The sequence below is a fragment of the Dermochelys coriacea genome, chromosome 7 (assembly GCF_009764565.3).
Source record: "Dermochelys coriacea isolate rDerCor1 chromosome 7, rDerCor1.pri.v4, whole genome shotgun sequence".
NCBI classification, from domain to species: Eukaryota; Metazoa; Chordata; order Testudines; family Dermochelyidae; genus Dermochelys; species Dermochelys coriacea.
The window spans coordinates 30,123,417-30,151,057 of record NC_050074.1 but is presented as its reverse complement, the minus strand read 5'-3'; the positions used below and the strand labels follow the sequence as shown (position 1 = coordinate 30,151,057).

The 27,641-nt window shown below is 53.2% G+C and overlaps 1 protein-coding gene across 2 annotated transcripts in view; it reads right to left on the bottom strand.

Annotated features, from left to right (window-relative positions):
* The window catches only part of GAL3ST3 (galactose-3-O-sulfotransferase 3), a 38,527-nt gene extending 24,636 nt beyond the window's left edge, over positions 1–13,891 (bottom strand). The window contains exon 1 of one of the 2 annotated variants that reach the window (XM_038408248.2): positions 13,508–13,891. The gene's annotated coding sequence lies outside the window, so the exon portion shown is untranslated. The remainder of the gene's footprint in view (positions 1–13,507) is intronic. The other variant, XM_038408252.2, reaches the window with a different exon arrangement.
* Between the last annotated feature and the right edge of the window lie 13,750 nt (positions 13,892–27,641).

The following is a 27,641-nucleotide window of genomic DNA, read 5'->3' as shown; positions in this document are numbered from 1 at the left end:
ATTGAGATCAATGGTAAATAGGACAAAATACAACATGGTTTTACAAAAGGTAGATCGTGTCAAACCAACCTGATCTCCTTCTTTGAGGAAGTAACAGATCTTTTTTTAGACTAAGGAAACACAGTGGATTTAATTTACCTAGATTTCAGTAAGGTGTTTGATACCGTGCCACATGGGGAATTATTAGATAAATTGGAAAAGTGAAAGGTGGATAAGGAGATTACAGCTGGTACTACTGAAAGGTGAACTGTCAGGCTGGAGGGAGGTTACTAGTGGAGTTCCTCTGGTTCCAAAACCAATCCCTATCTTATTTAATCTCTTTATTAGTGACCTTGGCACAAAAAGTGGGAGTGTGCTAATGATACAAAGCTGGAAGGTATTGCCAATTTAGAGAGAGACAGGGATATCCTACAGGAAGATTTGGATGACCTTGTAAACTGGAGAAATAATAATAGGATGAAATTTAATAGCTATACATTTAGGGATTAATAACAAGAATTTTAGTTATAAGCTGGGGACGCATCAATTGGAAGTAATGGAGGAAGAGAAGGACCTTGGAGTATTGGTTGATCATAGGATGACTATGAGCCACCAATGTAATATGGATGTGGAAAAAAGCTAATGTGGTCTTGGGATGCATCAGGAGAGATAAGGAGGTGTTAGTACCGTTATAAGGCACTGGTGAGACCTCACCTGGAATACTGTGTGCCATTCTGGTCTCCCATGTTTAAGAAGGATGAATTCAAACTGGAACAAGTACAGAGAAGGGCTACTAGGATGCTACAAGGAATGGAAAACTTCTCCTATGAAAGGAGACTCAAGGAGCTTGGCTTATTTAGCCTAACTAAAAGAAGGTTGAGGGGAGAGATGATGGCTCTCTATAAATACTGGAGAGGAACTATTTAAGCTCAGTACCAATGTGGACACAAGAACAAATGGATATAAACTGGTCATTGGGAAGTCTAGACTTGAAATTAGACAAAGGTTTCTAACCATCAGAGGAGTGAAGTTTTGGAATAGCCTTCCAAGGGGAGCAGTGGGGGCAAAAGACATATCTGGCTTTAAGATTAAACTTGGTAAGCTTATGGAGGAGATGTTATGATGGGATAACATGATTTTGGCAATTAATTGATCTTTAAATATTCATGGTAAATAGGCCCAATGACCTGTGATTGGATGTTAGATGGGGTGGGATCTGAGTTACTACAGAGAATTCTTCCCTGGGTATCTGGCTGGTGAATCTTTCCCATATGCTCAGGGTTTAGCTGATCACCATATTTGGGGTTGGGAAGGAATTTTCCTCCGGGGCAGATTAGAAGTGGCCCTGGAGGTTTTTTGCCTTCCTCTGCAGCTGGTGCACAGGTCACTTGCTGGAGTATTCTCTGCTTCTTGAAGTCTTTAAACCACGATTTGAGGACTTCAATAGCTCAGACATGGATGAGAGGCTTTTCGCAGGAGTGGGTGGGTGAGATTCCATGGCCTGCATTGTGCAGGAGGTCGGACTAGATGATCATAATGGTCCCTTCTGACCTTAATATCTGACTCTGAGAATCTGTAGTTGCTCTGTGGGAGCAGAGTTGTGGGGAGGCGGAAACTGGCTGGGGAGAATAAGCCCTGGGATCCTGGCCCTGGAAGAAGGCTCTTCCCCAGAGGTGTTGTGGGGAAAGAGCCTGAGAAGGCAGGCTAGGGAGTAGTCCAGGGAAACAGCAACAAGGAGGGGGCCTTTGTAGACCTTGGCTGTTGGTTACAGAGTTCCAGTGTAGGGGGTGGGGGCTGGGTTCCCCAACCAGCCCTGCATAGACAGCTGGACAGCTGGTCTGGTGAGACTTAGTCCCCCACTTCCAGGGGATCGATCTAGTAACCTAGAGGAGGGCTGAGTTGTGAAGAGAGGGCACTGCAGCAATGGAGTGACCATCCGCAGGGGGTGCCATACAAGAAAGAAGCTGCTCTGCTATGCCTGGCCAGGAGGAGGCACTCTTGTGGTGAGTGAAGCCTGTTAGTGTCATGTGTAAGACACAGGAGGGAATTGTCCTTCTGTACTTGGCACTGGTGAGGCCTCAGTTTGCGTATGCGCCTGTTATAAAGAAGCTGGTGAATAATTGTTCCCTGTGCCCAGTGGGCTTCATCTGCAGTAAGGGAGCATTAGGCTGGATATTAGGGGAAACTTGCTAACTCTAAGGACAGTTCAGCTCTGGAACAGGCTGTGGAACCTCTGCCATTGGAAGTTTTTAAGAACTTGGACAAACATTGTCAGGGGGAGTTTAGGTTTACTTGGCCCTGCCCCAGCACAGGGAGCTGGACTTGCCCTTTGCAGGTCCCTTCCAGGCCGACAGTTCCGATTCTAGGGTCCCGAGAACATGCTGCTGATACTGGGTGAGGCGCTGAGAACGCGTAGGGTATTAGAAACTCTCTAGCGCTGGGGCACAGGGACATCCACTGACCAGTATGGAGCAGGTCAGGTCTCTGAGTGATCGCTTCAGGATGTGCTCCACTCCATTCAGCATTCTCTTTCAGCTGAGAACAGCTCATTGAGATGAATGGGGCCACTTACCACCTCTGAGGCTGCCTGGCTGGTGATGGATGTATAAAGTCCCTCCCCACCACTCTCATGGCGCATGCCAGCTCTGCTCCAACTAACGCTATGTGTACGCTACAGCCTCTGTCAGCATGACTTATGTCACTTGGGGGTGTGAATAATCCCCTCAGCGCCAGGCTGGCAAGAGAGCGTCTCCAACCGACACAGCTTCAGCCATTCACAGTGGAGAAGACACTCTCCCGTCCGCATAGAGCAGCGGCACAGCTGCCTCGGTAAACATGCCCTGGGAAGTCCTCCTGTTTAAAGGATGGCTCTTTTAAGTGCTCTAAAATCCCGCCTGCTTAATGGATTGTCTTGAAATTTGATGTGTCTCATGGGAGCATAGGGGAGGGTTAGTGACCTGGACTTGGGGTTATTTGAGCCAGGGGTTCCTGAGATACAGCCTGCCCGGGGCAAAACCCAACAGCGTTTCATTATGTTAATGGGTTCAGTTTGAGAGCCACCCTGGGCAGACATCTGAGAAGGAAGTGGAAAGGGAAGATCTACCTCGGTCGATATTTTTATTGATTGTGGAGAAGTGTAATCTGAACACAGCAGAGAATTCAGGAGTGCTGAAACTATTTCTGAAGAGAGACTAAATTGCACATGTGACTGCTTGGGGTGCAAGAGGAGATGCTCATAGGGGAAGAGGGGCTGGGGTATGCAGCAAGGAATGTGAGGATTATGGGAATGGGTGGTTGGGCTCTCATGAGGTGGAAGGGGAGAGATGGGGGGAGAAGACAGGAGGGGTTGAATGTCAGGGGTAACAGAGGAAGTTGGGGGTTGAGGTGGGGGTGACCTATCAGCTCTGAGGTCACCCAGCAAGCAGGTGGGCAAGCTGGCATCTGGGGGAGCCTTAGCCCTTTGCAGGGATCTGAGCCCCTCCCCCTGCCCAATGTGACTGGGATCTGGAGGACCCTGCTCCTCTTGGGGTGTCTGAGGCCTCCTACTTGCCCTCCATGTGATCTGGGATCTGCAGGGGGAGAGGCTTGATGTTAATGCTCTGGCTAAACAACCAAGGGAGTTCGTGGCCCTCGGCTAGCTGCTGCCTGGGATGTGCATAGGCAGCAGATTAGGGTGGGGCCAGCAAGGAGCAACTTCCTACACATGAACGCCTTTGCCAATGCTGTAGCTTAATGGGACGGAAGGGAACTGTGGGTGGGAGGCCAGTCTTGCAGGGTGGGGAAGGGAGACAGCGGTCATCTTGTGCATGATTAAACATACTGTAATCCCCCAACCATCCTGCTAAGTCTCGCTTGCACCGAGCAGGCTGCAAACTCCACTGAGCACTAGGCTGGGGTTGCTGGCTACCTGTTCCGGAGCCTGGGAGGAGGGTAGGGCTGCCACCTTGGTAATATTTTAAAAACCAAGTACTCCAGCAGGAGTGCTGGACCCATAACCCAATGCCCATAACACACACCCTCACTGTCTCTTTTCACGGTGTGGCACAAGTATTAGCTGCACTTGGCCTCCACTACTCCCCTGAGAGAGTATACACCTGCAAATTCTAACAGTCACTCCCCACCCTCTTATAACCCTGTCACAGCTGCACACAGGATACCACCAAACCCTGTACTACCCCTACCCTTCATTAAAGCGACAGACTACGCTCCAATCCCACTCACTGCAGACAATACCCCCAGTGCCCTGCTACCGACACATCCTACACAATTCTGTACTGTGATGATGCAGACTGGAACCTCTCCCCTTTGAGAACACGCACGGGGGGACTCGCACCCAGATCTCCTTGTATCATAGAGCTCTTCCCAGTTGTTCCAACTCATTCCTCCCCCTGCAGTATGGCTACACTTAACACAATGATGGCAGCTGGAGTGCATGCAGATAATTCCCCATGGCTACTCCCGGCTCCAGGGGCAGAATTAAGGCTGAGTGGGCATTTACCTTAACTCAGAATTTCCTGGTTTTCAGAGGTTTGTTGCTCACCCTGATCTAGAAGGACACGAGCTATCAGCGGGCAACATTAACCCTGCATTAAGACAGTGTTTTGCCATTTCAGTGCTAATAACTTCAATCAGAATGTCACATGGGACTAAGCCAAATGTCTTACTTAACCCTACTGTGTCAACACCTTTATCAACCAGACTTGCAAACTCCTCTAAAAACAATACCACATTTGTTTGTTTGACAAGAAGTGTGTTCTAGCAAACCATGCCGATTGGCATACATTATATCCTTTACTGGTTGTGTCCTATCAGGTCTGTGATTTTTTGCCTGGGATCACTGTCAGACTGACAGACTTATAATTACCTGGGTTGTTCTGCTAACCCTTTTCTAATATTGGCACAATGTTAGTTTCCCTCCAGTTTTTTGGAACTTCCCCACTGCTCCAAGATTTGTTAAAAAGCAAAGCTAACAGTTCAGAGATCACTCTTGGGTGCAAGTTACCAAGCCTAAAAATGTTTAATAGTGGTGGGTTAACATTCTTGCATTCATTACTGCATGAATAACTGTTGGTTATACCTGGCCTTGCATTCAGAAAACCCACAGCCTTTAATGAACATACAAACCGGTTCATACAGAGACCCCTTGCCCAGCACTGAGATGTGACCACTTCTCAGGTGGGGTGTGTGGGCTGTTTTATACAGGGATCCCTCACCCGGAGCTGAGATGCAGCTGCCTCTGGGGTGCAGGAGTGTTTAATGTGCAAATTGTCCATCACCTGGAGTTTTTTCAATCCAGAGCAGGGGTGTGTATCTCTAGGCTCTGCTCCAGCACAGACAGAAATGATGGGAGGGATGTGGGAGTCCTTGGGGCTGGCCTGGATGATGCCAGAGGTCAGACTGGAAGATCAGAACAAGCCCTTTTGGAATTAGATTCTACAGGCAACATCCTCAATTGGTGTAAACTGTCATAGCTTGGTTGAAATCAATGGAACCAGGACAATTTACTCCAGCTGATGATCTGTCCCTGTGAACAGCTGCACACCACTACCCTATGACAATTTAGAACAGGAAGCGAAGGAGAGTCCTGTATCCAAAGGAAGCTACAGGGCACAGGGGATGTGTTGTGGTGGGAGTCACAAGGTGGTGCTGTTACCCCTGGCCTTCCAGCTCTCTTCCTGAGGGTACGAGTGATGTTATTCCTTGGAAGAATGCTGTATTGTTGTTTGATTTATGATGCACCTTGTTTTTGGGGAAGCTGTTGCAAACAAGGGAGCTTGCTCCCTGTCCAACTCTCCCTCCCTATGGTCAATTCTGGGGGCAGAGTTGGGCTTGAGCTGAGATCCCTGCCGGGCAGGGGCATTGCCCATGTGTGGGTTGTAATTTATATCCGTCCCAGGACTGGCTTATAGAGTGTAAATAAACACATGTTTCAGAGTAGCAGCTGTGTTAGTCTGTATTCCCAAAAAGAAAAGGAGTACTTGTGGCACCTTAGAGACTAACAAATTTATTTGAGCATAAGCTTTCGTGAGCTATGGCTCACTTCATCAGATGCATTTGGTGGATGAAGTGAGCTGTAGTTCACGAAAGCTTATGCTCAAATAAATTTGTTAGTCTCTAAGGTGCCACAAGTACTCCTTTTCTTTTTTTTAAATAAACACATTACACTCTGACAGTGCCTAGCTGCTGCCTCTCTGATTCCCCTCCAGAGGGGAGCCCGCTCCTATGCAGACATCAGAAAAAGAATGCTTAGATTTGCCAGCACAATCCCCCCAAATCCCCTGATGCACATTCAATCCCTTCAACCTCCCTGGCTTATGGGTCCATCCCAGCACAGCACTAGGGCAGCAGAGTGAGAGCCCAGTGCATCTCCACCAGCACAGAACTGCCACTGCCTCCGCCGTGCCACTCACATAATCCAGGCCAGACATGAGCGGTTCTGCCCAGCTCCCCCCACCGGTCAGTCAGCCCTGTGGGGTGAGCTGCCTGCCATAGCTGCCCGACTGTCGATAAAATCCATTCCCATTGTCCAGGGATACAAAGAGCAGGTGGATGAGTCGCAGATACCAGCTGAACTGATTCTCGCACCAGTCCCTGAGGGCAAGTGCCAGTCTCTGCAGAGCCAGCTTGCTTGGCTGTTTAAAGTCCCTGCTCGCTTGGCAGAGAGTGAGCCAGCTGGTTAATTAGTGCCTCAGCCCAGGGCCTGGGGCAAAGCTCAGGAACTGAGAAGGGAGCTACAGAACTGCACCAGGGTCTGGGGGGCCAGGATTAGTGGGTGCTGGCCCTAACTCTGGGAGGCGAGAGGGCTCTTGTGAGGAGTAGGGGAATAAGGACTTGGAGGGGTTCTCTCCCTGCCTCTTGCAGGAGAGGGGGATCTAGTGGTTTGAGCAGGGGCTGAGGTTATGGGACCCAGGATCCCTGGTTGTGCTCCCAGCCCCCTAGTTGTAACCTCTACCCCCGGCTCCCATTCCCCTTAGATCGCTCAGTTCAGCAGGGCTGAGTGTGCCTCACTCCTAACAGGTTTCAGAGTAGCAGCCGTGTTAGTCTGTATTCGCAAAAAGAAAAGGAGTACTTGTGGCACCTTAGAGACTAACAAATTTATTAGAGCATAAGCTTTCGTGAGCTACAGCTCACTTCATCGGATGAAGTGAGCTGTAGCTCACGAAAGCTTATGCTCTAATAAACTTGTTAGTCTCTAAGGTGCCACAAGTACTCCTTTTCTTTTCACTCCTAACAGATTCCACCTGCTCAGGTGACATGCAGGAGGGGAGCAGCCTTTCAGATGGAAACACAATGAGGCTGCCGGGTTGGTTTCCGCCACCCTGGCGCAGCGAGAGATAGATTTACTGTAGTGCAACCTTTCCTCTGCCAGCTCAGACAACAGGCTAGAGTTACAGGTATTAGCAAGGCTGGGACACAGCATAGGTGACCTCAATTCAGATCCCTCTGAACAGCTCCTCCAACCACAAACCTGCCATAGCATGAGAGCAGGGAATAGAACCCAGGAGTCCTGGCTCCCAGATCCTCTGCTTTAATGCACTACCCCACTCCCCCCCCCCCCCCCCCCCCCCCCCGAAGTTGGTAACAGAACCTAGGAAACCTGTTTTTTTTTTTCCCTCTTTTTACGCCCCCCCCCCCCCCCCCAGCCACTAGACTCCTCCCAGAGCTGGGATAGAACCCTGGCTCCCAGCTCAGCCTGAATACCCCCTGGGGTGGCCATATTGGATCAAAACCTACCTGTGATGGTGCTGGGATCAGAATTTGTGTGTTCTGGATCAGGATCCCAGGGTTGGGACCCCCAACAGGATGTGGCTGGGCTGCTGAGTGCATATTTATATCATGGCAATGTCAGGGAGCCATGCCAGGCTGTGACACTGCTCAAGGGCATGCAGATCTCCAGATACCTGAGCATGGCCTGGCAAAGGCTATGGAAAAGTCCTTGGTATGCACAGTCACGTCCCCAAGGACAGGGCTACTTGGAGGAGCTGGGTTGGATCAGTGCGGTCCCAGAGCAGGGGCATGTGCAGGGATAGGCCCCTCAGCACACAGACCTCTCCCACCCAGCCCCACAGGGATGCCTCCAGGGTGAGCCCCCCACAACATCTCCTTCCCCCATGGGACTCACCTGCCCCACAGGGACCGCTTTAGGGGGCAGATGGGGACTCAGTCCTTGGGGCCTGAGCAGACCTCTCCCAGCTGGGGCTGCAAGCACAGGTGTTGATCTAGCTACTGGTTTGCATGGGTGTCAGGAACAGCATATTCCAGTGGGTAGGACACTGGGCTGGGAGCCAGGACTCCTGGGTTCTACTCCCACCTTTGAGAGAGTGGTGGGGCCTAGGTTAGAGCAGAAGGTTAGGGACCAGGAATCCTGGGTTCTGTTTTCAGCTCTGCCACTGATTTACTGTAAGATGTTGGGCAAGTCCCTTTGCCTCTCTGTGCCTCAGTTTCTCCTCCCGCCCTTTCTCTGAGACTATGCGTTGTTCTGTGCAGGGTTTGTCTCCCACTGTGTGCAGTGCCTGCCATGATGGGGGGGCGGAGGGGGCACCTGATCTCTGTTGGGGTTTGTGCAGAGCCTGACATTACAGGGGCCCTGACCTCAGTTGTGGGGAGGAGGGTGTCTGTGCAGCACCTGGCATGATCGGGTGCTGCGCCCGATCTCTGTTGTGAGATAAGTGTGTGGAGCAGCTGCCTTGATAGGCCCCAGCCTTGGGGTGCTACAATAATACCCTGGGCTGAGACCCACCTGGCTGATGGGAGCTGTCCCCAGGCCCAGCCTGTTTGGGGTCCCCTCCCAGCTTTCTGTGGCCTCACGTTTGAGTCTCCCAAGAACTAATATTTGTATTTGCAGTGGACCTGCCTGCTATGGCTGGAGCGCACAGCCTGAGCCATGCACCTAGCACTGCACCCAACCACTGCAACCTGAGTTAGGGAATCGCTTCCACACCAATTGTGGATGGGTTTCTGCTACGGTTGCCAACCCTCCAGGATAGTCCTGGAGCCTCCAGGAGTTAAAGATTGTTATGTGAGGAAACTTCCAGGAGAATGGGCGACCAAAATTGGCAATCCTAGTTTCTGCACAGGTCAGCCATTGGAACTGGTGCAAGAGAGACCATTGTCCCAGTGCTGCATCCAGCCAGGCCTGCTGGACTTCAGCTGGCAGGGGGCCTGGTGCAAAGTGGAGGGGGCGGGGCCTTTCAAAGGCCCCACCCACAGACACAGCAGGATGGTGGGGGCAGGGAGGGGTGTGTTGTAGGTGTCAGCTAAAGGAGGGTGCTGAGTAGAGGCCCCCCACACACAGTGCCCACCCTGAGGAGGGATCCAGGGGAGCCCCACTCAGCATCCTCGTAGAGGAGGGATCTGGAAACCCCAAGCGCTGACCAGATGGATGGGGGCTGTGGAAAGAACTTTGAGCCACATGCAGCCTCCCCATGCTCGTCTGGCCAGCCTCGGGTGCAGTGTCCCATCCTGTGCTTCCAGCCAGACTCACCGCAGTCTGGGGAGGGGCTGCCTCAAGGATTCATGGGGCAGTTCAGTCCCCACACCCCAGGTGGCTCTTGGCCCCTCTGAGCGAGTGCAGAGCACAGGGGAACATCTCCCGAACTCACCTCAGACAGGACCCCCACACAGATGGAAGGGACTTTTAACCCCTGCCAGGCTGGGCTGGACTCTTCCTGGTCATGTCCTGGCCCTAGAGAGGGGCCACTCCAATCAGCACTGAGAATTTTCATGCGTCTTTTTTTTTTTTTAAATAATGAAATTTGATTGTTTTTGATTGCAGGGGGGAAAACGGAAATACAGTACATTGGTCACTTTGAAGGGAAGTAAACATTTCTTTTTTTGAGAAAACAGACAAATGGTGTCAATTTTTATTTTTCTCTCCTCTTTTTTAAAAAAAAAAACCTGCCCCTGGAAATAAGGGCTGGGGTGTTAAAGAAAGAGAATGGGAAAAGGGCCCCCAAAAGAGAACCAAAATTAAAAATTACTTGGTCGGTTTGTCAAGAACTGAAATGAAACCACCATTTTTAGTTTTTGGTAGAAATTTGACAAAAATTTTTAAAACAATCAAACATGTTCCATTTACTCAGCCAGGCATTTTCCTTAAACACTTTTCAATGCAGTTTTGGATCATGTCTGGTGTGTGGCACACCAGAACAGAACCACTCTCTATAAGGGTTTACGGTGCGGGTGGCTCTCTTGGCTGGCTTGAGATGATGGCTATGTACATACTCATCTGTCTGTTTGAACAGAATATTTTGGTTGCAAAGTCTAGCCCTTGCAGGTTTGGAGAAGCCAGGGATAAGTTTGCCCCTTGGTGCACTCTCAGTTGCGACCCTTGGGGTAGGGGCTGGCTCCCATTCCTGGCTCAGGGAGGGAATAGTGCTGTTAGAGCAGCAGCTGTGCCTAGTCAAGCAAATAAATTTGGCATAGCCAGTGTGGGAGGCACTGTGGCAAAGTGGATGAGATGTGGGTATCGCGTAGTAGAGAGCTGGGTTCTGATCCTAGCTCTGCCTGAAGGGATCTTGTGCAGTTTCTCAGTTAAAGGAAGGGTTACGCTGGACCCTACAGGGGAAAGGCCCTATTACCCCCCTCCCCCTGAGCCAGCTTGTCTCCCTGTCCTGGGGCTGGATTGGAGCCAGTATCCCCTCAAGGGAAAGGCCTGGAGTCCATTCCACACATAACTTTACGGCACAAAGTTTCTTCTCATCTCAAAATGCTCTCTTGAATGAACAGAGCTGAGAGCGACCCTGGGGGCAGCTGTGGGTGGGGGCACGAACAGGAAGAGGAGGGTTGTAACAAGGACCCCCACCCCCTACGTGCAACCTTCTCCAGCCCCACATGGTCTCCCTTAACTAGCATTCTGGCCCAGCCTAGAAGCTGAGGCTGCAGCAGGTGCATAGCTATCGAGGGCAGCCCCAATCAATAGGACACATAGGTCGGTGCAGGGCTGTGGACAAGGGGCTGGTGATGAGCAATGGCACATGCTGCACAGCCTGTCCTAGGCCAGGGACAGAACTCAAGAGGCCGGCTGCTCAGCAAGCTCCCTGGGGAACGAAAGCTTGTTCATTGCTACCAAGATTGGTTCTCCTCCCTGGCTTGTCAAATGGATGCCCCATGTGACTCAGTAAAGGGAGAAACAGACGTAAGGGGGTAGGAAGTGCTGGATAGAGAGCCCCAGCCCCCCTGAAAGACCCTTGAGTAACAAATCTACCTGTGCAGCCCCAGCACCCCTAAGACTCTGCAATAACAAAGCAGTGCAGCCAACCTTGCATCGTCCAGCTCCTCAGAAGTGTCACCGTGGCCTGGGTTCCCCCAGTGCCCTTCTGACAAGGTGCCCCTGCCCCCCTTGCTCACAGAACTCATTCCCCTGGCCACGGGCACCTCTTCTGGCTTCCTGGGGTGAGGCCCTGGAGTAACTGTTACTGACTAAGGGAGCGCAGCAGCTCGGCAGATATTGTTGTAGATACTAGAGTAATTCAGCACCTGCCCCTTTTCCAGCTCTGCTCGCCCACCTCCTGTGGCAGTGAGTTCCAGAGGCTGTTAGGCTGATTCATACAGACTCTACTCATGCACAGGCAGCAGGGTTAGGAAGGACAGCCTGGGGCTGCTCCAGACTACACTTGGCACCTCCTGACCCTGGGAGCAGAGAATAGCCACAGCGTAGGGCATTCTAGCCATGTCCCCAACCCACCCTCTATGGGGCAGGAATGGCACTGAGCCCCATCCTGAGCAGGGAGACCACCTGTGTCCCCCTCCGCCATAAGGCCTGGGATGGATGGAGGGGTGTGTTTGGAGACAGACAATTGGACAATGTGTATATACACACACACCCCACACATACCTCTATATGTGTTAATATATCCACACAACCCTGTGCACCTTCCACCCACACTGTTCCCCGGGCTGTGAATGCGGATGACTGAAACACAGAACTAGACTGCGTGTGTGTCTCTGCACCGCTTGCCTGTGTGCGCAGCTACACAGATTGATAGAGGAGAGAGTGCAAGAGGGATTTGGGCTCATGGAAAGATACAGGCCCTAATCCTTTGTGCTCTCTCTCCACATGTACCCATCTATTTAGCCATCTAACTGCCAACCCTAATCCTGCTTTATCTGTCTAGCTATCGAGCTATCTATCCCCATCTAAAATCGCTGTACATCTACTCATGTCTCCATCCCCTTGGTATGTAGGAGCATTTGTAGGCAGGGTGCTGCCGTGCTCTGCCACGACTCTGGAACTGCAGACTCCCCGGTCAGTGTGTCCCAGTGCTGCCTGTCTCCAGATCAGCAACCCCCACCGCACCCCTCAGCTGGGTCAGGCGTCGCTGGCACGCCACATTACTTGGGGGTTGATTTGCTCCTTAACCTGAATAGGCCAACAATGGAAATAACCTCCAGCCCCTGCCATGTCCGTGTGAAACTCCATGCCAGGTGTATGTGTGTGTGCACATGCACACAGAACAGGCATGCACGCACCTGGGGACAAATGTACACAGGTTCACACACAAACACAACACACAGCTGCACATACATGTATGCAGATGCATGCACATCTCTGAAGCACATGGTGTCTTGATTTAACTCACGGAGTCCTTGTTTCTCCTTTTATTCCTAATGCCCCATCTCGGAGGGGGTCTATCCTGCCAGCAAACACTGGGCTCAGTCTCACCCCCGGGTCCTTCCTGAGGATACTGGAGAGTGGGGATACGGCGATAGAGATATAGAGAGGCGGGGGGGGGCATGGTGATAGATATGCAGAGGGAGTGGGGGTATGTCTGGCAATTGACAGGCCCAATTTTCAAAGGTCCTGAGCATCTCTGCTCCAGGGAAGCTGCGTCTGCTCAACCAGCCGGAATCCCTCTCCCATCTTTCTCTCTCCCATGGGTGCTGCCGTTGTTTCCAGTGAGAGGTTAGTTTGGGTGGTGTGATGGATGTGGCGGTGCAAAGAGCAGGCCTGCCCCGCTTTCTGCTCTGCGCACACACATTCTGGGGGCCGCTCTGAAGCCACAGGGCAGCAAAGGTGCCCACATCTCTGCCTTGGGGCACGGAGGGGGCAGAGATCAGCTGCGTGGTGCACCAAGGCTGGCACACGCAGATGCCGGGGGACTCTCATTTGCACACACACAGCGCTGGGGCTGGAAAAGCATCTGCCCCTGGGCATGGCCATTCGCCCCTGCCACACTTTGTGCCTGGGTGCCAAGGGATGGGAACTCCCCAGCATTTCACCACGTTTGCCCGGCACAGCGACACCCCCCCTCCCTCCAGCGGCCAAAGAAACATCACATCAAAATAGCCCCAATCAGCCAGGCGGGTGGGGGGGGGGGTAAACCAGGAAGGGGGGGGTCTGGAAGAGATTATTAAAAACAGCAGAGCTATTAGTGGGGTTCAAAGCAGCCCCCCATGGCGAGCCCCCCAGTCAATGCAAGGACGAGGGAACGAACCCGCAGCCCGGGCTGAAAGCCACACGGTGCCTCGCTGCGGGGGCGGGGGGGGGCGCTGCGGGGGAACCCCCCCGCCGGGGCCGCATACTCACCCCGTGCTGGGAGTGCGGGGAGCCGGCGGGTCTCAGTCCATCACCGGCCGGGCGAGCGCAGGCGGCGAGGGGCGGGGAAGTGTCCCGGGCGCGCCTCGGCAGCATCGCTCCCCGGGCGGGCCGGAGCGGAGCGGGGTCCCCGCGCTAGCGACCGGCCGGGGGGCGCCCCATCGCCATGTTGCCGCCTGCGTGCGGGCAGCGGAGCCGGGGAAATTGGGAAGGCGAGCGAGGGAGGGAGCCGGAGCCGCGTCCTTTGTGGGGTCATGTGGCCGCGTCCTCCCCGCACCGAGCCCCGCACGCAGCACGCGGGCCTTGCACACACAGCTACACGCACTGCTACACACACATTGTGCTGTGCACACAGCTACACGCACTGCTACACACACACACAGCTACACACACACTGCGCTGTGCACACAGCTACACACAGTGCTACACACACACACAGCTACACACACACTGCGCTGTGCACACAGCTACATGCACTGCTACACAAACACACAGCTACACAAACACTGCGCTGTGCACACAGCTACACGCACTGCTACACACACACACAGCTACACACACACTGCGCTGTGCACACAGCTACACGCACTGCTACACACACACAGCTACACACACACTGCGCTGTGCACACAGCTACACACAGTGCTACACACACACACAGCTACACACACACTGCGCTGTGCACACAGCTACACATACACTGTGCTGTGCACACAGCTACACACACTGCTACACACACACACAGCTACACAAACACTGCGCTGTGCACACAGCTACACACACTGCTACACACACACAGCTACACACACACTGCGCTGTGCACACAGCTACATGCACTGCTACACACACACAGCTACACACACTGCATGGTGCACACAGCTACACACACAGAGCTACACACACACTACACTGTACACACAGCTACACCCACTGCTATATACACAGCTTCATACACACTGCACACAGCTACACACACTGCTACACACACAGAGCTATACACACTGCATGGTGCACACAGCTACACACACTGCTATTCACACACACAGCTACGCACACACTGCACTGTGCACACAGCTACACACACTGCTATACATACTGCTACACATACTGCACTGTGCACACAGTTACACACACTGCTACACACACACACAGCTACACACACACTGCACTGTGCACACAGCTACACATTCACTGTGCTGTGCACACAGCTACACACACTGCTACACACACACAGCTACACACACACTGCGCTGTGCACACAGCTACATGCACTGCTACACACACACACAGCTACACAAACACTGCGCTGTGCACACTACTACACGCACTGCTACACACACACACAGCTACACACACTGCGCTGTGCACACAGCTACACGCACTGCTACACACACAGCTACACACACACTGCGCTGTGCACACAGCTACATGCACTGCTACACACACACACAGCTACCCACACACTGCGCTGTGCACACAGCTACACCCACTGCTACACACACACAGCTACCCACACACTGCGCTGTGCACACAGCTACATGCACTGCTACACACACACACAGCTACCCACACACTGCGCTGTGCACACAGCTACACCCACTGCTACACACACACAGCTACCCACACACTGCGCTGTGCACACAGCTACACACACTGCTACACACACACAGCTACACACACACTGCGTTCTGCACACAGCTACATGCACTGCTACACACACACAGAGCTACACAAACACTGCGCTGTGCACACAGCTACACGCACTGCTACACACACACACAGCTACACACACACTGCACTGTGCACACAGCTACACACACTGCTACACACACACACAGCTACACACACACTACGCTGTGCACACAGCTACACACACTGCTACACACACACAGCTACACACACACTGCGCTGTGCACACAGCTACATGCACTGCTACACACACACACAGCTACACAAACACTGCGCTGTGCACACAGCTACACGCACTGCTACACACACACACAGCTACACACACACTGCGCTGTGCACACAGCTACACGCACTGCTACACACACAGCTACACACACACTGCGCTGTGCACACAGCTACACGCACTGCTACACACACACAGCTACACACACACTGTGCTGTGCACACAGCTACACGCACTGCTACACACACACAGCTACACACACACTGCGCTGTGCACACAGCTACACGCACTGCTACACACACACACAGCTACACACACAGTGCGCTGTGCACACAGCTACACGCACTGCTACACACACACTGCGCTGTGCACACAGCTACACGCACTGCTACACACACACAGCTACACAAACACTGCGCTGTGCACACAGCTACACACACTGCTACACACACACACAGCTACACACACACTGCGCTGTGCACACAGCTACACATACACTGTGCTGTGCACACAGCTACACACACTGCTACACACACACACAGCTACACACACACTGCGCTGTGCACACAGCTACACACACTGCTACACACACACAGCTACACACACACTGCGCTGTGCACACAGCTACATGCACTGCTACACACACACTGCACTGTGCACACAGCTACACGCACTGCTAAACACACACAGCTACACACACACTGCGCTGTGCACACAGCTACACACACACACAGCTACACACATACTGCGCTGTGCACACAGCTACACGCACTGCTACACACACACTGCGCTGTGCACACAGCTACACGCACTGCTACACACACAGCTACCCACACACTGCGCTGTGCACACAGCTACATGCACTGCTACACACACACAGCTACACAAACATTGCGCTGTGCACACAGCTACACGCACTGCTACACACACACACAGCTACACACACACTGCGCTGTGCACACAGCTACACGCACTGCTACACACACAGCTACACACACACTGCGCTGTGCACGCAGCTACACGCACTGCTACACACACACTGCGCTGTGCACACAGCTACACGCACTGCTACACACACACAGCTACACAAACACTGCGCTGTGCACACAGCTACACACAGTGCTACACACACAAAGCTACACACACACTGCGCTGTGCACACAGTTACACACACTGCTACACACACACACAGCTACACACACACTGCGCTGTGCACACAGCTACACACACTGCTACACACACACACAGCTACACAAACACTGCGCTGTGCACACAGCTACACACACACACAGCTACACACACACTGCGCTGTGCACACAGCTACATGCACTGCTACACACACAGCTACACACACTGCATGGTGCACACATCTACACACACAGAGCTACACACACACTACACTGTGCACACAGCTACACCCACTGCTATATACACAGCTACATACACACTGCACACAGCTACACACACTGCTACACACACAGAGCTATACACACTGCATGGCGCACACAGCTACACACACTGCTATTCACACATACAGCTACACACACACTGCGCTGTGCACACAGTTACACACACTGCAACACACACACACAGCTACACACACACTGCGCTGTGCACACAGCTACACATACACTGTGCTGTGCACACAGCTACACACACTGCTACACACACACACTGCTACACAAACACTGTGCTGTGCACACAGCTACACACACTGCTACACACACACACAGCTACACACACACTGCACTGTGCACACAGCTACACACACACTGCACTGTGCACACAGCTACACACACTGCTACACACACAAACAGCTACACACACACTACGCTGTGCACACAGCTACACACACTGCTACACACACACAGCTACACACACACTGCGCTGTGCACACAGCTACATGCACTGCTACACACACACAGCTACACAAACACTGCGCTGTGCACACAGCTACACGCACTGCTACACACACACACAGCTACACACACACTGCGCTGTGCACACAGCTACTCGCACTGCTACACACACAGCTACACACACACTGCGCTGTGCACACAGCTACACGCACTGCTACACACACACAGCTACACACACACTGTGCTGTGCACACAGCTACACGCACTGCTACACACACACAGCTACACACACAGTGCGCTGTGCACACAGCTACACGCACTGCTACACACACACTGCGCTGTGCACACAGCTACACGCACTGCTACACACACACAGCTACACAAACACTGCGCTGTGCACACAGCTACACACACTGCTGCACACACACACAGCTACACACACACTGCGCTGTGCACACAGCTACACACACTGCTACACACACACAGCTACACACACACTGCGCTATGCACACAGCTACATGCACTGCTACACACACACTGCGCTGTGCACACAGCTACACGCACTGCTAAACACACACAGCTACACACACACTGCGCTGTGCACACAGCTACACACACACACAGCTACACACATACTGCGCTGTGCACACAGCTACACGCACTGCTACACACACACTGCGCTGTGCACACAGCTACACGCACTGTCAAACACACACAGCTACACACACTGCACTGTGCACACAGCTACACACACTGCTACACACACACACAGCTACACACACACTGCGCTGTGCACACAGCTACATGCACTGCTACACACACACAGCTACACACACACTGCGCTGTGCACACAGCTACACACTGCTACACACACAGAGCTACACATACACTGTGCTGTGCACACAGCTACATACACTGCTACACACACAGCTACACACACTGCACTGTGCACACAGCTACACACACTGCTACACACACACACACAGCTACACACACTGCGCTGTGCACACAGCTACACACTGCTACACACACACACAGCTACACACACACTGCGCTGTGCACACAGCTACACACACTGCTACACACACAGAGCTATACACACTGCATGGTGCACACAGCTACACACACAGAGCTACACACACACTACACTGTGCACACAGATACACCCACTGCTATATACACAGCTACACACACTCTGCACACAGCTACACACACTGCTACACACACAGAGCTATACACACTGCATGGCGCACACAGCTACACACACTGCTATTCACACACACAGCTACACACACACTGCACTGTGCACACAGCTACACACACTGCTATACATACTGCTACACATACTGCACTGTGCACACAGTTACACACACTGCTACACACACACACAGCTACACACACACTGCGCTGTGCACACAGCTACACACACTGCTACACACACAGCTACACACACACTGCGCTGTGCACACAGCTACATGCACTGCTACACACACACACAGCTACACAAACACTGCGCTGTGCACACAGCTACACACACTGCTACACACACACACAGCTACACACACACTGCGCTGTGCACACAGCTACACGCACTGCTACACACACAGCTACACACACACTGCGCTGTGCACACAGCTACACGCACTGCTACACACACACACAGCTACACACACACTGCGCTGTGCACACAGCTACACGCACTGCTACACACACACACAGCTACACACACTGCGCTGTGCACACAGCTACACGCACTGCTACACACACACTGTGCTGTGCACACAGCTACACGCACTGCTACACACACACAGCTACACAAACACTGCGCTGTGCACACAGCTACACACACTGCTACACACACACACAGCTACACACACACTGCGCTGTGCACACAGCTACACATACACTGTGCTGTGCACACAGCTACACACACTGCTACACACACACACAGCTACACACACACTGCGCTGTGCACACAGCTACACACACTGCTACACACACACAGCTACACACACACTGCGCTGTGCACACAGCTACACGCACTGCTACACACACACTGCGCTGTGTACACAGCTACACGCACTGCTAAACACACACAGCTACACACACACTGCACTGTGCACACAGCTACACACACTGCTACACACACACACAGCTACACACACTGCGCTGTGCACACAGCTACATGCACTGCTACACACACACTGCGCTGTGCACACAGCTACACGCACTGTTAAACACACACAGCTACACACACACTGCGCTGTGCACACAGCTACACACACTGCTACACACACACAGCTACACACATACTGCGCTGTGCACAGAGCTACACGCACTGCTACACACACACAGCTACACACACACTGCGCTGTGCACACAGCTACACACAGCTACACATACAGAGCTACACATACACTGTGCTGTGCACACAGCTACACACACTGCTACACACACACACAGCTACACACACTGCGCTGTGCACACAGCTACACACACTGCTACACACACACAGCTACACACACACTGCACTGTGCACACAGCTACACACACTGCTACACACACACACACAGCTACACACACTGCGCTGTGCACACAGCTACACACTGCTACACACACAGAGCTATACACACTGCATGGTGCACACATCTACACACACAGAGCTACACACACACTACACTGTGCACACAGCTACACCCACTGCTATATACACAGCTACACACATACTGCACACAGCTACACACACTGCTACACACACAGAGCTATACACACTGCATGGCGCACACAGCTACACACACTTCTATTCACACACACAGCTACACACACACTGCACTGTGCACACAGCTACACACACTGCTATACATACTGCTACACATACTGCACTGTGCACACAGTTACACACACTGCTACACACACAGCTACACACACACTGCACACAGCTACACACTGCTATACACACAGAGCTACACACACTGCACTGTGCACACAGCTACACACACACTGCACACAGCTATACACACATTGCACTGTGCACACAGCTACACACTGCTACACACACACTGTGCACACCGCTACACAAACACAGAGCTATACACACACTGCACTGTGCAAACAGCTAGACACACACTGCACACAGCTACACACACATTGCACTGTGCACACAGCTACACACTGCTACACACACACTGTGCACACCGCTACACAAACACAGAGCTATACACACACTGCGCTGTGCACACAGCTACACATACTGCTATACACACAGAGCTACACACACACTGCACTGTGCACACAGCTACACACACTGCTACACACACACAGCTACACACACTGCACTGTGCACACAGTTACACCCAGTGCTACACACACACACAGCTACACACACACTGTGCTGTGCACAGCTATACACACAGAGCCACACACACTGCACTGTGCACACAGCTACACACATACTGCACACAGCTACACACACTGCACTGTGAATACAGCTACACACACACTGCCCTGTGCACACAGCTACACAAACACAGAGCTGCACACGCACTCCACTGCACACAGCTACACACTGCACTGTGCACACAGCTACAGACTCACAGAGCTACACACGTGTCTCTGTGCACACAGCTACTCACACTGCACACAGCTACACACACTGCATACTGCTACACATTACACATTGCTATACACACAGCTATAGACACTGCTACATATACCCACTTAACTCAGCTACACACTGACTGCACACAGCACATTGCTACACATACACTACACTGCCACACATACATAGAGCTACACACAGAGAGATACACCCTGCTATAAACGTACTGCACACTGCTGCATATAGTTACACACACACTGTACACAGCTGCACACTGCTATACACACAGCTACACACATTGCACACAGCTAAACACACTGAACATTGGTACACACACACTGCGCACACAGCTGCACACATACTGCACACAGTTACACATGGCTACACACACCGACACTTGAACACACGCTGCACACTGCTATTCACACACACTTCACACTGCTATGCCCCCCCACACCACTACACTCAAACTGCACACTCCTACACCCTCGCTAACCATACACTGTACCAGCTACACACACTGCTACACCCCACACTACACACACACTGTGCGCACACACACTGCACACCGCTACAAACACATCACTATACACACGGCACATAGGCCTTCCCCACTACACACACACATCACACAGTTACACATGCACACTGCACACACTTACACACCTACTCACCATTACACACACAGACCAGGACAACCTGCCTACACACACAGACCCATATGCACACCCCTCTGTCGTGCGCACCCCCTGCTGCCCTACATTTCACTGTAGCCGGGATTCAGTAAGAGGGGAGAGGAGCACACACAGACCCCCCCCGCTTCCCTGCTACACACACAACCAGCTCAGTGGAGGACAGCACACACACACACACACACAAACACACACACACACACAGAGTCACATCCTCAGCACAACCATCATCACCATCACCACATGCACGTCAGTGCACAGCAAGCATCACACATTCTGTCACCCTCCCAAACACACACTGGGGCCTGCACACACAGTCTGCCACACACACTTCAACACACACACTCTGTCATGTACGCACTCACACAACAGCCCATTTTGCTCCTGTATGTGCACAATCACACCTGCACACTCATGCATGCACACCTACCCTTCCTCCTGCACACACACATGCACACACCCCGTGCACCCTCTCCCCGGGTTGTGCACCTTGCAGGGCTGCAGCATGGGGGAAGGGTACCCGGGGACGGTGCCAGGCAGGGGCAGTGGGGTGTCTCACATTACCGCCTGGTCCACAAAGCCGTCATTGTGGCTGGAAACTCCCGCTATGGGGGGGGCAGCTGGGAATTGATACCGGATCTGGGGCCGAGGACAATGGGGTGTGTGTCTGGAATGGGGAGTGAGGGACCAACTCCCTGACAGGACAAGGGGTAAATCCACCCTTTATCTGGCAGGCAAACTTGGCACCCCCTGCCCTGCAGGGACCTCTCCAGGGGTCTGGGCCTCCGCACCTTGGTCAGATCAAGGGGGCCAATTATATGTGCCCAGGAGGACAGCGAGCTGGGCTGAAATCTGGCAGAATCATCACACCCATGGGGGGGGGGGCGGGGGGCAGTGTCTCTGCAGGCTCCCTGGGGCTGGGCTGAGTCTGCCATACAGGGGTGGGTATGTTAGGGGGCTGTGGATCCAAGGCAGGACGGCAGAGCGAGCTAGTAGTCTGGGATCCGCCCCTTGAGGGTCACACAGCCCCGCACACTCACTCACCCCACAGGGGAAACAGAAGCACAGGGAGGGGAATGGCTCATCTATGTTCTCATGGCAGGACAGCAAAGAGAACCCGTTCCATCCCCGCTGCTCTAACCTCTAGATCCCTCTCCCATTCCCCCAGGATAGAACCCAGGAGTCCTGACTCCTGACCCCCCTACTCCAACTCCTAGACCCCACTGGACTCAGGGGTCCCAGGTCCCTTCCCCACCCCCCAACCCACAGTGCTGGAATCTGGGGCTGGGGGGGGGGGTTGCAGAGCAGCCTCAGAGAGGAGGCCAGTATAAATAGCTGCTTGTTCTGCAGCAGAAGCTGGAAACAGACAGTGACTCATCTTGGGAAGGCGCATGTGGGAACTGGTGCTTGGGGAGGGGCTCCTGCTGCAGTCAGTCCCATGGGGGCTGCGGCCCTCTCAGCCAGTCCTCCTGCCCCAGGGCTGAATTGGGGCAAGGGCTCCCTAGAGTGGAAACGGCCTGGATCCCATTCCTCGCCCACCCTGAACCAGCCAGCCTGCCCCCTCCCCACCCTGGGGCTGGGTTGGCATTAGTGCCCCCCCAGGGGAAAGGTGAGGTCAGAGCTGGTGCCCCTGGAGGCGAAAGGCCCTGGATCCCCTTCTCTAGGGTCCAAGCGGTGTCTCCCCGGCAGACGCTCTCGATTATGGTTTGAGTTAAGGCTGTTCCCGTCACTCAGCAGATCAGCAAAGGGGCCAGCAACCAGCAAGCCCTCTCTCCGGCTGCGTCTTTGCTGTGCTCGGGGGGGAGCCGAGTGCCCTCCCATGTGGGTGGTCCCATGCACCCAACAGAGAGTTAAGTGGTTCCCCTCCAGGCCAGCAGCAGACGAGGTCTAGGGCCTTGGGGGGTGATTCCTGGGCACCCCAGAGGTTGGGGCGATCTGCTCACATACAGACTGTGCCGGAGCCCTGGTGGGGCACAGCCCTGGGAGGAAGCGGGGGGACCATTTCCTAGTGCTACCTTCCTCCACACGCAGCCCATGAGCTTTGGCACTGATCCCCAGCCGCCCACGCCAGCCCGGCTCCCAAGAAGCAGCTGTCCCGGTCTCCAGGCAGGACATGGTGCAGCATCCACATATGCTGCCTCCCCACTCCCCGCTTTCCCAGCCCCACAGCAGCCTGCCCAGCTGGGCCACCCTGCATACATGTGAGCTTGTGGCATGCTGGCTGGGCATCCCACTGGGATCGAGCTGCCCTGGCAGCTCCCCTTTCACCCTGCACCTGCAGATGGGACGGACGAGCTCTCCCCACAGTGCACAGCACAAGCAATACGGGAGTGACGTCCCCAGGGATCTCTATGCCAGTGAGGCTGCAGGGAAGAAGACAATTTTCTGCAACTTGGCCTCCTGCCTCATGCCAAGGCAGTGAGTGGGAGTGGGAGCCCGGACTCCTGGGTTCTATTCTGTTCTCAGCTATTCGCTCCGTGTTCCTCTGATGAAGGCTTCCCAGCAGGGGATTTGCTCTGAGGAGCTATTAGGAAGAATCAAGGTTTCAAGGATTTCGTTTTCCTTTCCTTCTAGGGGCTCAGGTCACCGCCTGCCCCACTCCATGGGGCTGGGGCAGAGTGGGCTCAGCACACACTGGTTCTGCCTGTTGGGAGGAAGGGGGAGAAGCCTGTGCCCTCTTGTGTCCAGACTGGGCAGTGCAGGCCAGAGCTGGGCAGCCGGGGGGACCACAGGGGGTGTCTGTGCCCCGCAACCTTGACAGAGACACCCCTTCATGCCAGTCCCTGCCCTGGCCTAGCCTCTCTGTGCATGGAGGGGCACACCCCATCCATTCCTCTGATGCCCCAAGACAGCCCTGCCCTGCCCCTGCATGGCTCCACTCACCACATAATCGAGATCTTAAAGAACATTTCAAGGTCATGTTCTATTCCCAGGTTTGGAAGGGGTCTAGTGGGTTACAGCAGGAGGGCTGGAAGCCAGGACTCCTGGGTTCTGTTCCCAGCTCTGGGAGGGGCATGGGGGTCTAGTGGGTTACAGCTGGGGGGCTGGGAGCTGCTGATCTGGCACTTTTGACATGAATGAATGATTGCACCTGTATCATGACCCTGCTAGACTTGAAAGGTTCCTGTGGCTTTGGGTCCAATATTAAGCTACAGTGAATGAGGAGCAGAGGTAGGTGGGGTGGGGGCAGACCACCCATGGCTGGGCTAGCAGGAGGCTGCTGGTTGAAATTGAGGGGCTCCAGCAAGGCTGGGACGGGGAGGCCAAGGCTGGAATGATGGGGGGGGGCCCATCAGTGACCCCTCTCCCAGTGCTGAAATGCAGGCACCTCTGGGGTAGGGTGCAAGGACTATTTATAGTGAGATCCCTCTCCTGGCACTGAGGTGCAGCCACTTTTCGGATGGGGTATGCGGGGGTGGGGGGGAATGTTTATACCGGGACTCTTTGCTCAGTGCTGAGATCATAGAGTCATAGAATATCAGGGTTGGGAAGGGACCTCAGAAGGTCATCTAGTCCAACCCCCTGCTCAAAGCAGGACCAATCCCCATTTTTTGTCCCAGATCCCTAAATGGCCCCCTCAGGGATTGAACTCACAACCCTGGGTTTAGCAGGCCAATGCTCAAACCACTGAGTTATCCCTCCCCCCGAATGCGGCTGCCTCTGGGGTGGTGAGCAGGGGCTGTCTATAGAGGGACCCCTCTGGCTGAGAGCTTTAGGGCACACATCTCTAGTCCCCTTTGGAGGGCTCCACATCGTTGAGCTGTGGGCAGTGGACATGTGTAAGAACAGACAGGCAGAAGCAGGCATAGACAGATGGACTCAGATGGGGGGTCTCCATACGTCCCCAAGTGGGTTGAAGTGGGGGAGGGTTTGGCTCTGAGCTGGAAGCTGCTGGCCCCTGGAGGGGCAGGGGGTGTTGAAGACCCATGGGGGAGTGATTACAGGGTTAAATGTTTACAGGGTCTCCTTCCCCAGGGCTGGGCTTGGGGCCGGCTGGCAGGGTCTGGCCCCCCTAGGCCAGGAGGGCTGTGCCCCTCTGTCCCCTCTAACAAGAGAGTGAGGGGGCCCACACAAAGGGGTTTCTCTGCCCACTGGGCTAAGATCCTTGGTGATTAATGGCCACACAATTGCCCTTGCATCCTGCCCATGCCCCTGCCTGGCAGGATGGGGCAAGGACACCACCCCTCCCCCAGTCCTTGATGTATCCACCAAGTTCCAGAGGGAGCTGCCAAATGATACGATGGGAAGGGCCACCCCCAGCGTTAGGGAGCCAGCCATTGAGGGTCACTGTGAGGTCTGGATCTATCCCTCCGGGGGGCACCACAACACTCCCTCCCCAACTGCAGCATCCCACTGGGAGTCTCCATGACATTCCCATGCCAGAGAGACAGGCACAGATCCATACCAGGGAACAACCCAGGGGTCTTGACTCCCAGTCCCCCCATGCCTAACCACTAGACACCACTCCCCTCCCAGTGCTAGGGACAGAAGCCAGGAGTCCTGACTTCCAGCCCTACCTGCTAGACCCCACGCACCTCTTTTCAGTCAGTGCCCTTTGCACAGCAAAGGCCGGGACAGAGACAAAAGACTCACTGCCATGGGACATGACAATGCTGTGCATGTACTGCCCTCCGGTGGGAGCTTTGAGACTGCAGGAGCATTGACATAAAAGCCTGCTCCATATGTAAAAAAAAGAAAAGGAGTACTTGTGGCACCTTAGAGACTAACAAATTTATTTGAGCATAAGCTTCCATGAGTTACAGCTCACTTCATCGGATGCATTCGGTGGAAAATACAGTGGGGAGATTTATGTACACACACAGAGAACATGAAACAATGGGTTTTATCATACACACTGTAAGGAGAGTGAACACTTAAGATGAGCTATTATCAGCAGGAAGGAGGGGGGGAAGGAGGAAAACCTTTTGTAGTGATAATCAAGGTGGGCCATTTCCAGCAGTTAACAAGAACGTCTGAGGAACAGTGGTCCACATATCTATTCGAGGACACCATCATAGGGCCTAATCACATCAGCCACACTATCAGAGGCTCGTTCACCTGCACATCTACCAATGTGATATATGCCATCATGTGCCAGCAATGCCCCTCTGCCATGTACATTGGTCAAACTGGACAGTCTCTATGTAAAAGAATAAATGGACACAAATCAGACGTCAAGAAGTATAACATTCAAAAACCAGTCGGAGAACACTTCAATCTCTCCGGTCACACGATTACAGACCTGAGAGTGGCTATCCTTCAACAAAAAAACTTCAAAAACAGACTCCAACGAGAGACTGCTGAATTGGAATTAATTTGCAAACTGGATACAATTAACTTAGGCTTGAATAGAGACTGGGAGTGGATGAGTCATTACATAAAGTAAAACTATTTCCCCATGTTATTTCTCCCCCCACTCCACCCCCCACTGTTCTGCAGACGTTCTTGTTAACTGCTGGAAATGGCCCACCTTGATTATCACTACAAAAGGTTTTCCTCCTTCCCCCCCTCCTTCCTGCTGATAATAGCTCATCTTAAGTGTTCACTCTCCTTACAGTGTGTATGAAAAAACCCATTGTTTCATGTTCTCTGTGTGTGTATATAAATCTCCCCACTGTATTTTCCACCGAATGCATCTGATGAAGTGAGCTGTAGCTCATGGAAGTTTATGCTCAAATAAATTTGTTAGTCTCTAAGGTGCCACAAGTACTCCTTTTCTTTTTTGCGAATACAGGCTAACATGGCTGCTACTCTGAAACCTGCTCCATATGTGTACAGAAGTGGGAGAGACCAGATGGGAGAGGTAATATCTTTTATTGGACCGACTTCTGTTGGTAAGAGACAGGGCTGGCTCCAGCCTTTTTGCCACCCCAAGTGGCGAAGAATAAAAAAAGAAAAACCTGATTGAGCTGCTGCCGAAGTGCCTCCGAAGAGGAAGAGAGGGAGTGAAGGACCTGCTGCAGAATTACAACCGAAGACCCGGACATGCCACCGCAATAACAGAAGGAGTGCCGCCCCTTTCTATTGGCCACCCCAGGCACCTGCTTCCTTCGCTGGTGCCTGG